Here is a 12,618-nt window from a genome sequence, read left to right as displayed (position 1 = left end):
TGTCATGTATTTCTCATCACCCAGAAGACTATCCTACACTTCTTTTACTTGGTGGCTAGGGTCCAAAAGAGGACCAGACTCAATGTGCAAGCACTTTCAAAACCTCTGTTTACATTGCTTGCTAGCGTTCAACTGGCCAAAGTTTATCAAATGGCTAATTTCAGATTAAAAAGTAGAGAAATACACTCCACTTTTTAATGGAAGGAGGTACAAAGTCATGTTGAAAAGTGTCACGCAGACAAGAATGGAAGGAATTGTTGGGGCACTTTGAAAACAGTCTAAAACAACATCATCTTTAATATTAGAAATAACCATTGAGGTACATATTCATATTCTCATTTCTTTAGAGAAGCAGAATTTAACGTTCGGAAAGTTTGAATGACTTGCAAACATTTCACATTAGCAGAGCATGGTTTAGAATCCAACTTTGTCTGACTCCAAGTCCTATTATTTGCAATACATGAGGAATCTTCCTGGAAAATCATTAGTGCCAGTTGTTGAGATCCACTGAAGATCCTTGATTCTGATGGTAAAATGGTGAAAAAGTTTTATGAAGATGGCTTCATGTGTTAAAGAGAATAAAATGAGCTGAGATTAAAGAGAATTTTCCCTGTGTTGTAGAAACTGGGATTATGCATTGGATTCTAGGCATGGACACAAGTATCTTCTAGCACACCAGGAAAATAGCCAATGATTCAGGACCCTACAAGCAGCTATTTTGTATCTTCACAGCAGTAAAATACATTCTATTTTCACAGGTAAATAATTTTCTTCTTAAAGTTGCTTGATGGATGCACTTTCAGAAACTCTATTTCTTATAGTCCTCAAGAACCTTAGTTTTCATACAATGAAAACCACTGTAAACAAAAACTAGCACTTTATTTAAAAGACTTTTTATTTTCAAGCATTCCATCTATTCCAAAACATGCTGAATAAAAAATATTTGCTACACTACCTATTTGAAGTTGAACAAAATCTCAATTTCTTCCATTGAACAAATGTGCCCTATCACAAAATACACTTATATAGGAAGAATTAAGTTTAAAACCCGATTGTTCACTGAACACTCCTTTTCATAAATGAACACACATTGCTTATTGCATTCCAGTACCTGGTTTTGAATAAACAATAAAATGTAAATATCTCATAATTCCATGAAATGAATGGCTACTTCCCCAGTGGATGGTTTTCAAAAGGATTTGTAGAAAATAGTCATCCACCTTCATTTTCTTCTGTTTCCCCTGGATAGTTAACATTTTCTATTTCAGGGAGTATTTTTGTGCCTAAGTATAGACTCTTTTGTTGTCAGTTTCTTTCCCACCCTAGTTCTTTGAGGTAATGGCTCAGGTTCTATTACTGCCTACCACACATGCATTCTGAAGCACATACATAACTCATGGAGGTTTTCATTCATTTTATTTTCAGAGGAGCTAATAATCTTAGTATCCATCCCATATATCTCTGAGAGTTATTCAAAGTCAAGACTAAAGACTGCAAAGCCCTATAGAAGTAGAATTTAAAGTTTAGCCCCTATTCCACAGTTTATTGACTGTGTGCCCTCAAGAAACATATCACCTTTTAGGACTGTAGGTTTTTATTTGTAAAAATGGAATAACAACAATAACAGCTACTAACTGAAAGGGTTAAAGTGAATATCTCAGAGATAGAGAGCTATGCCCTGAAGTCTTTAATTCCATTAAGACCATTAATAAGAAACCAAAGCAGTTTCTCAAGAAATAGTGTTGTCAGTAGTATTAAATTCAGCTTTAGAAGGCAGCTGTTTCCTGAGTAATGGAGGCTCATGATTTCAGAGATGAATAGCATGTAACCAGAAAATGCAAGATATATTCTTTCCTGGGTCAGGACAACCTGGGACTCTTAAGAAAACACATTTTAAAGAATGGTATTTGATTTTTTTTTTTTTTTTGAGACGGAGTCTCACTCTGTCACCCAGGCTAGAGTGCAGTGGCATGATCTCGGCTCACTGTAACCTCCGCCTCCTGGGTTCACACCATTCTCCCACCTCAGCCTCCCGAGTAGCTGGGACTACAGGCACCCGCCACCACACCTGGCTAATTTTTTTGTACTTTTAATAGAGACAGGGTTTCACCATGTTAACCAGGATGGTCTCGATCTCCTAACCTGGTGATCTGCCCATCTCAGCCTCCCAAAGTGCTGGGATTACAGGCGTGAGCCTCTGCACCTGGCCAAAGAATGGTATTTGACTTTTGATACTTGATCTCATATTCTGCTAGTTGCAGAAGCAATTAACGATGTTGAAAGATGCTCATGCCTGGGATTCCTAGGACCTCGCTTCCAAACCTAGCTCTCAACTTTCTGCCTGCCATTCTGGGATGAATTCCTTTTTTCTCTGAGCCTCAGTTTTATCATCTGTAAAACTAAAAGTCAAAATTATATTGTATGAGTGTGATTTACTAAGCAGGATATTGCTTGTTATTGAAAAAGGATTGATAGCTTAATTATACATTTTCAAGCTAAATGACTTCCAGGCTTTCTACTTCTAGGGTATTACATTGTCAATATGGTGGTGAGATATTATAGTGTCAGCCCTCAGTAAAACTGAGAAGTAAGTGATTTCTAAGTATTGTCATTTATAATTTCTAAATACTGTCATTTCTAAGTATTGTCAAACACACACCTAACCTTCTTCACCCAGGTACCATTCCAAATAACCCAATATCCATAGTCTGTCCATTCTGACCAGGGGCTATATGGATAATTTTCCCCATCCCAAAGCCTTTCAAGATAGCCACTGCTCTGTCCCACTCATTTCAGGGATGTAAAGCTCCGCTCAAGATTTATTTCACGTGCTATTTTCTCAGATGACATTTCTTCAAAAGTCAGGGATAGATTGAAGAGTGGGTAGTAGCAAGTGCTCTATTCTCAATAAAAAACTTAACTACAATATTACCTGCCCTAAACTCTAAATGTGGAAGAAAAATTGTTGGGTAGAGAATAGGTATGAAAATGCTAATGAATGAGTAATTAAATGGTATGATTCTGTATTATGGTTTTGAGGGTAATGAAATATTGTCACTTTTACCATCAATAATTAATGAAAATGCCAAATAATGATGATGATGACGATGATGGTGATAATGATGATGACAACGACTCATATCCATATAGGTCATTTTAAATACTGAGTGTTTCATATTTTCCAAAACCCAAATACTTTATTTCTGTTATAGAAAGGTTACTAAATCCATAAAATTTTTGTTAAACTTCTTTAACTGATAAAACTTGACACAGTGCAATGATGATGTGAGCCTTGGTTTAAAATGCTCATTTTTATTCTTCATTTTGACTTGTCAATGACCAAAGTGAATCTCCTGCCTTCAAAGCATAAGATTTCTGGTAAGCTCTGCGTGTTCTGGAAAATTGATTTTCCTGTGCACATTGCTGCTAGTGCCTCACTGATGAATGACCCTGCTAGTGAAACACAATTTCTACTAAATCAACAAATAGTTGTTATAAGGGGCTATAAGTCTTATACTAGTCTTACAACAAAAGCTTCTATCTCCTGTTCCTTAATCCTTGTGAGATTCAAATGATGGGGAAGATTCCAATAAAACTTCCTCTTTGCTTATCTATTTTCTAGTTATTTCCTAAAATTCTGAGGAAGCAATTCAGTTGTGAAGAAAGAATGGTGTTATGTAATGTGGGTCAGGATATATCCTAGGGAATAGGGTCGTTCAAGTGTCACTGGGAATGTCTTCCCATTAGGATTATGTCATAGATAAGGTTGTTGAATGGTCTTTGATGAAGGGAGGGAAAGAAGAAACAGGAAGGGAGGAGCAAGAAAAAAGGAAAGGGAAAGGTTAATTCTCAGAGAGTGCTATGGTCTGAATGTTGGTGTTCTCCCAAAATTCATATGTTTCAATGTAATACACAATGTGGTATTAAGTGGGTGCTTTTAGGATATTATTAGTGACCTTATAAAAGAGGTTTGAGGGAGGCCTGCAGCCCCTTCCACCATGTGAGAACACAGAAGTTACCACCTATGATAAGTAGACCCTGAATCTACTTGCCACCATTGTCTTGGACTTCCCAGCCTCCAGAGCTGTGAGCAATAAATTTCTGTTGTTTATATATTACCCAGTCTAAGGTGTTTTATCATAGAAGCCTGAATCTTTTAAGAGAGGGGGCATCTTGCGATTGTTAGGCTTGGATTTATATAGAGATGAGTCATTCTTATTGGATTCACAGGAGAAAAGTGTTTAGTTTGAATGTGTTTTCTTGATTGTGACAGTATCTCTGTTTCACTATTGTTTTGAGATTATATTAAAAGAAGAGAATTATCATGATTATCCTAATTGTATTGTTATATGATTACAATCAGTCCTAAGAATTATGCTTAGGTGTGTCCACTCAATATTTATTCCCTGTATTTTCCAGCTGTCAACTAGGTGTTCCCCACTCTTGGAGGATTGGTTTTGTGTAGGCAAGTAATTTTTTGTAAGTAGTGTGAGGGGTCTGCAGATGGATTTCTGTTAACAGTGGTGTAACACCATAATGGTGGATTTTAGGCATCAAATAGCAATAGACGTATCATCTTTCTTGATGGGTTGCTAGCAAAAGCAGCGTTATTCTCTCTATTCATTAGGACAAGTAGCTTTTAATAGCAAGGGAGGATTGGTAGTTGCATGAATGCTCTTTTATTCTGGCCCAATGAAGATAACTTTCTACCTAAAACATTTGAGAACTGTTGATGGAGATTGCACGCTTATTTACTAAAATACAATTTTTTACTTATTTTCTGATGCTTTTTGGCTCTAGGCAGATATAATTTCTCTATTCTTTTCTACGATCTTATACTTTCAGTGTTCAGAAGCCACTGACAGCAGTTTTCACTGTTATTCTGTCTCCATTTTTCTCAAAGAAAAGTCCTCGACCTCATTACTGAGAATTTCACATTATCGCCTCTATTCTCTGAGACGTGAACTGCAATGTCTTTCTTCATTTATTATGCACAACTCTGATGTGTCCCAACACATCTGTAGGGATCTTCCCTTTGGGTTCATCACCCAAGAAGGATGCCTGAGGGATCTGCAGGTGAGCATTTCTTATATGAATAATAGTATTAAGATTATTATGATAGAGACAGACAATGGTCTGCTCTAATACTGCCTTCTGTGCAGCCTTAAGCTAAAAGAAGACAGAAGGCTAGTCCATCATTAAATTTTGTGTTCTGCGGTGCCCCTACTTTGGAGGAGATACATAATAAGACAGGCCAGAAAGTAGCTGGCTTCTAGTAATCCAAAGCATCCTTCCTGGAGATGGCTGCTCAGAACTAATGCTTTGGGCTGGGGCTCTTTAACATAGAAACCTTACCGTACTTAGTGGATATGAATCTCATTTGTTTTGTACTCTTACCCATAAAACTCACCAGGCAAAGATACAGGGAATGGTAGATCTTGTCATTATCTGAAACAGGAACTTTTGAGTAAACTTTCTATTGAATGGCTACAGTATGGTGATAATGCCTCAGGGTTTACTAATCAACATCAACCATCAGATTACTAAATTTCTTCTGAAATATCAAGTGCCAAAAATAAAAAGAAGCTGAGAGTGATCACCAAAAGCGTATATACAGTCTAATCTGTAAGAACTCTGGAATTTCATATATGGTATGTTTTGCCCAAGGAACCATTTTTAGATTGTCTAAAAATCTACCTTTTAGCTTTAAACATTTGTCTAAGTACAAAGACAAATATTTTTCATTTTGGCACTGATAAGGTTTGGATGTTTGTCCTCTCCAAATCTCTTGTTGAAATCTGATTCCCAGTGTTGGAGGTGGGGCCCGGTGGGAGGTGATCATATCATGGGGGCAAATCCCTCAGGAACGGCTTATCTACTTGATGAAAAGTTCTCACTCAGTTACTACACTTGAGATATGGTTGTTTAAAAGTCTGGGATTTTTCCTCTCTCTCTCTCTCTCTCTCTCTCGCTTTTCCTCTCACCACGTGGTGTGCCTCCTCCCCACTTCCCCTTCCCCCATAATTGGAAGCTTCCTAATGCCCTCATGAGACGCAAATGCTGGTGCCATACATCCTGTAGAACTATTAGACAATAAAACCTCTTTTCTTTTTCTTTTTTTTTTTTCTTTTTGAGACGGAGTCTCGCTCTGTCACCCAGGCTGGAGTGCAGTGGCGTGATCTCTGCTCACCGCAAGCTCTGCCTCCCAGGTTCACTGCACTCTCCTGCCTCAGCCTCCTGAGTAGCTGGGACTACAGGCGCCTCCACCGCGCCCGGCTAATTTTTTTGTATTTTTAGTAGAGACGGGGTTTCACTGTGTTAGTCAGGATGGTCTCCATCTCCTGACCTTGTGATCCGCCCTCCTCGGCCTCCCAAAGTGCTGTGATTACAGGTGTGAGCCACCGCCCCCGGCCAAAACCTCTTTTCTTTATAAATCACCCAGCCTCAGATATTTCTTTATGGCAGCACAAATGGACTAAAACAGGCACCAAACCAATAAAATCATAGGTATTATTAGAAATATATCAAATAAATAAATACACATATACATATACACACACACATACATATGGAGAGAGTGAGAGAGAGAGAATTTCTGAGGTATCGTAGAAACTGGAAGGCAGACAGTAAGCCTCAGGTGGAAGACAGTCTCAGAAGGAAGCTGCAGTCAAGATTAGATGTGAGAACATTATCCCATCAGAAAGGGAGAATCAGCACAAGAGGTGGTTTACATCTGGAGATAGAAGAAGTCAGAAGCAGGTAGAGACTTAAGGAAAACTGACAGGGTAGTTATATGGCTGTCTCTGTATACTTACCCAGACAATGTAGTCCCTGTGCTGTAGATACCTGCTTCCCCTTTTAAGCCAAATAGCAGCAGCAATTAGAGCTCATGGGAAAAATTATTGAAATTAGAAACCCAAAGATCAAGCCAACATCATCTTTTGCTGAAGTTACTGTAGTATTCTTCTCATTTTTCTTCTTGCTTCCATCCTTGTCCTCCCAAAACCTATTCTTATCAGGCAGCATGAAATTTCCTTTTATAATATACATTAGAGTATGCCTCTCCCCTGTTCAAAGAACTGTTCAAAGTACTCCACTGACTGTCATACATGAATAAAATCAAAAGGGCTCCCCATGGCTTTCAGTGCTTTGTGTAATCTGCCCAAGCCCACCACTTTAACCCTATCATTTTTTATTATTTTTCTCCTCAGCAGGCTCTAGCTATACTGACTTCCTTTTTGAAGTACATTTCTCCTCTGAGATTTACATCTAATCTTTTCTCTGGTAACTGGATGGTCCATGTCGTTACATGATTCAAGTATTCGCTCAAATGTCGCTTCCTCAGAGAGGCCTTTCTGACCACTTTTTCTAAAGTCCTCCTTCACTCTCCATTCTTTAAGTATGCTTTTTTTTTTCTTCACAGCACTCACTAATAGGCATATATAATAGGCATTCAATACACAGTTGTTAAATATTGATTGAAAAAATGAATAGTAAAAAATAGAGCAAGGAACAAAAGCAGAACCGCGAATTAGTGAGGTGGAGGGCTGAACCGGGAAATTTTTCCAGAAGAAAGTAGAAAAGGATAAAGAGATGTCATATCAATGACATATTAAGGGAAACGGAAAATAAATCTATGCATTCCAACCTCTTTCAAATCAGAGTTCCAGAGGGAGAAAGTAGAGGGAATAGAGGGAAGGGAGTAAGATAATGTTTGAGAAAAAATGAGATAACTAAAATTTTTCGGAACTAAAGAAACACTTGAATGCTGTGAAGCATACACTTTATATCTAGTAGGGCATACTTAAAAACACAACAAATACTAAGTCTACAAAGAAACACACTGCAGTGCTATTTCAAAAATATTAAATACCTAAGAATAAATCTAAGCAGAAGTGTGTCAAATAATTAGAGTAAAAGCTATAATTTTTTTTCTAATTAATATCAATAGAGACCTGCATAAATTCAAAGTTATAACGTGGTCTTGGATGAGAATATTCACATTTTATTATTTATTTTCATCTGTCTACTTTAGATTTAATTTTCTCTTCTTTTTTGTTTAGTGTCCTAAGGTAGAAGTTTCAATTCCTGATTTTAGATCTTTCTTTTTTCTAATTTTTTTTTCTAATCAGTGCTAAGTATTTCACTCTAAGCACTGATTTTACTGCATCCCACAAATTTTGACAAGTTCTAACTTCATTTATATTTAGTTTAAAATATTGTATTTTAAATTTTATCTTGAGAATACTTTTTTGACCCATGTATTCCTTGGAAGTATGTTGTTTAATCTCAAAAGTATCTAGGGATTTTCTAGCTGTCTTAATGTTATTGATTTCTGGTTTAATTCCATTGTGATCTAAGAGCCTAGTCTGTATGATTTCTATGTTTTTAAATTTGTTAACATGTTTTATGATTCAGAATATGGATTTATCTTGGCAACTGTTTCACGTGAGTTAAAGAAGAATGTGTATTCTGCTGTTATTGGATAAAGTAGTCTATAAGTGACAAATAGATCCAGTTCATAGAAGATGCTGTTCAGTTCAAATATGTTCTTACTGATTTTCATCTTCCTGGATCTGTCAGTTACTGAGAAAAGTGTGTTGATGTCTCCAACTATAATAGCAGATTTGTCTATTTCCTTTTGCAGTACTATCAATTTTTATCTTGTGTATGTTGATGCTCTGTTGTTAGATCCAAACCTTCCTATAATGATGTAATGTCTTCTTGGAGAATTGACACCTATATCATTACGTAATTCCCCTCTTTATCCCTGATAAGGATAATTTCTCCATATATAGAATTTTAGGCTGATGGAATTTTTCTTTCAACACTTTAGATATTCTCTCATCTTATTATTTATGTGATTTCTGAAAAGAAATCCAGTGTCATTCTTATCCCTGCTTCTCTATAGGTAAGGCTTATCCCTCTGGTTTCTTTCAAAATTTTATCTTTATCTCTGATTTTCTGTAGTAATAATATGCTATAAAGTTTGTTGATATTTATTCTGCTTGGTGTTCTCCAAGCTTCCTGGATCTGTGATTTGGTGTCCGACATTAATTTTGGGAAATTCTCAGTCATTAGTGCTTCAGATGTTTCTTCTATTTCTTTTTTTCTTTTTATCCTTCTGGTATTTCCATTATGCATATGTTACACCTTTTGTCATTGTCTAACAGTTCTTGAATATTATTGTCCACTATTTTATTCTCTATTATTTCAGTTTTATTGACATTTCCTCAAGCTCAATTATGCCTAATCTATTGATAAACACATCAAAAATATTCTTCATTTTTATTTCTAGCATGTCCTTTTGATTCTTTCTTACAGTTTCCATCTCTGCTTACATTACCCAACTGTTTCTCCACATTGTTCACTTGTTCTAAGAGAACCCCTAGAATATAATTTATAGTTGTTTTAAATTTATGTTATGATACTTTTAATATCTCTGCCATATTTAAGTTTGGTTCTGATGCTAGCTCTGTCTTCTCAAACTGTGTATTTTGACTATTTGACCTGCAAAAATTTGCAGATATACCCTGCAGTTTTTTACTTAAAGCCAAAGACGATATTCTGAGTAAAAGCAACTGAGTGTAAATAAGCTTCCAGTGAGAGGTTTTATGTTCATATGGCTCGGGTTTAGGTTTTGTTTACTGTTTACTGTAAGTGTCAAAGGCTAAAATTTCCTTTGGTATCCTTCCTTTTTTTTTTTTTTCCTTGTCTTTGAAATTCTCTAGATGCTTCTTGAATAAGGCCTGACCCATGCAGTTCTTTGCGTTGTATTCCCACATTATTACACGTAAACCCTTTTGCTTTGGTGGTAAGATGTAGAGAGTGGGGAAACATTTTACAGTTCTACGCTTAGGTCTTAGTCTCTAAATGAGCTGTTACTCCCAACCTCTGACCTACACAGGTGTTTCTCTGTTTCTCCCTTCCCTTATTTAAGATAGGAAGCCTAGAGGAGGCTGTCTTTGGGCATGTCTTTCGTTCAGGTCAGTTAGATTCTGGTAAAACTTTAGTCAATTATGCTTTGGTGAAATAGTTTCTTTTGAGAGCAGGACTTATTAAGAAAAACGGAGTGCTCTGGGCGTATTTCAAAATAGCTACTTTTTTCTCTCCCTGCTGGAAATATGACAGGATTTTTTTCTCCAATCTACTGCAAGAATCTGGTAGGACTCCCAGAGGTAAAACTCACAGAAGTGTTAGGAGCCCCTAAGACTGGGGTTTTTAACTCTCAAACTTGTCAATTTATCAATTACAACTTAAGTCATTTTTTTTACCCTTGTACTGGTTTCTGCTTTTATTTTTTTTGTTCTGGTAAAGTTGTGATTCTCTGTATATATGCCTTGCTGTCTCTCCATTCTTTTGGGCCATCAAATTTGCCCGTGACCTCTACTTTTATAAAAGGTATTAGGAAAAATTTGCTACCTGGATTTGGGGAAATAATATTATTGTATCCATAACTGACATAAGGACCTGGGATTATTTTTGGCTTTGTTTTACAGTGACTGTAATATTTTTACTTCTTATACAAAGAATGAATTCATTTTATATTTGTGCACATAAATTTAGTGTTCTTAAATTTAAAATATGAGATTATAAATTCACGTGCACAATTCAATTTTTAAAAAGTATGTGTATATTTCTTCAGTGAACTTAAAAAACATGACATTTAAGAGTTCTTTGCATTATTAATCAACAAGAAAGATAAAACTAAACTCTTGCAGACTCTTACTATACACCTACAAAAATGGCTAAAATTGTAAATGCAGGTGATACCGGTGTTAGTAAGAATATGTAGAGCAATTGGAACTCGTGTCATACATTGCTGACAAGGGTATACGTGGTACAACCACTTTGTAAAACTGGTAGAATCTACTAAAACTATATTCCTTCAATTCCTAGGTATGCGTCTACAGAGAATGAGCGTCTTTGTTCACAAAAATTCTACTGCACAAATATATACACCTAATATGTACCTACAAAAATTAAAAAAAGATGAGGATAGCATTGAGTCTATAAATAACTTTAGGCAGCATGGCCATTTTCACAATATTGATTCTTCCTATCCTGGAGCATGGGATGTTTTTCCATTTGTTTGTATCCTTTCCACATCACACGCTGAGGCCTGTCAGGGGGTAGGGGTCTAGGGGAGGGATAGCATTAGGAGAAATACCTAATGTAGATGACAGGTTGATGGGTGCAGCAAACTACCATGGCACATGTATACCTATGTAACCTGCACGTTCTGCACATGTACCCCAGAACTTAAAGTATAATAATAAAAAAAGATACATACAACTATATCCATAGCAGATAATTCGATATAGCCATGAATTGAAAACAACTCAAATGTTTGTCAACTGTTGACAGAGTAAATAGTAATACAATGGAATATTACACAACAATAAAACATATCTGGTGAGAGATACAGACCCTGGAGAGACATGGGAAAGCCATTAGGGCTGCTGGAAGTATTTTATATTTTGACATGAGTTGTGGTTATATGGGCCTAAACATACATAAAAATTCATCAAGATATACACCTAAGAATATTGCCATCAGTTTAAAGATTTCCATAAAAATTAATAAAAAATTAAAAATCAAGCAAAAAGTTGTCATTGCTGAATGACCTGCTGTTAGCTACAGGAAATTAGTTTTTCTTTGTGTTGTTTTCCATGCTTTTTAATTTTTCTATAATAAGCATAACTTTATTTATAATTTGAAATAAAGATCCCTAAGCTATGCTTCTGTTCTCAGTTTCCTTGTAGTATTAAACAGAGGCTTTTGACTTAGATGAAGAGTTTGTGCTTCAAAATCTCATGTCAGTAACAGGTACATAATAGGAGATTATTGAGTACCTCACCATGTGAATAGGGCCATAATTTTAATACCCATAATTATGCCTTCAGGAGATTTATGAGTATAATATGACTACAGAATTAATATGTTTTAAATTAATTAAAATATTCAATAAGTCATCTAATTTTTGAATTTCCCATCTTTCCACTTCTGTCTTCAGCCCCCTACCATTGGTGCAGGGGATAGAAAACTTTTTCATTAATCTATTCAATTAGTTAATATTCATGGAGCACCTACTATATGCAATGTTTCATGCAAAGTGTTTGGAATAAATAGTGAGCAAAAATAGACACAGTCCTCACCCTCACAGAAACTAGATCAAATAACCACAAAAATAAATGAAAATTTCCCGTGTTAAGGGCTACAAAGAAGCACTCTATAACACTATGAAAGGGAATTAACTTTGATGTGCTGAGTACATGAGTATTGTGATGATAGAGGTACATATGTTAGTGCAGAATTTCATCAATTCAGGCACACACTTAATTCCCTTTGTGGAATTTTGTAGTATGGTATCAAGTGTGAAATATACCAGTGTTTTTCAGTCCTGTGAGATGGACTTCTCTCTTTCTTGCAATAAATATATCATAGTGTTCCCTTTTAATATCCTGAAATTAAATTGTTAGATAATCTAACCTACCTACACGTTTTTTAAAAAAATTATGTTGCCTCAATTATCATAAAAAAGAATGAATACCAAAATAAAATTTACAATGAGATAATGTGTGCTTCAGTATACAAATACTTGGGCACAACTATAGT

This window comes from Pan troglodytes, chromosome X, assembly GCF_028858775.2.
Source record: "Pan troglodytes isolate AG18354 chromosome X, NHGRI_mPanTro3-v2.0_pri, whole genome shotgun sequence".
Taxonomy (NCBI): Eukaryota; Metazoa; Chordata; class Mammalia; order Primates; family Hominidae; genus Pan; species Pan troglodytes.
This window is presented reverse-complemented; position numbering follows the sequence as displayed.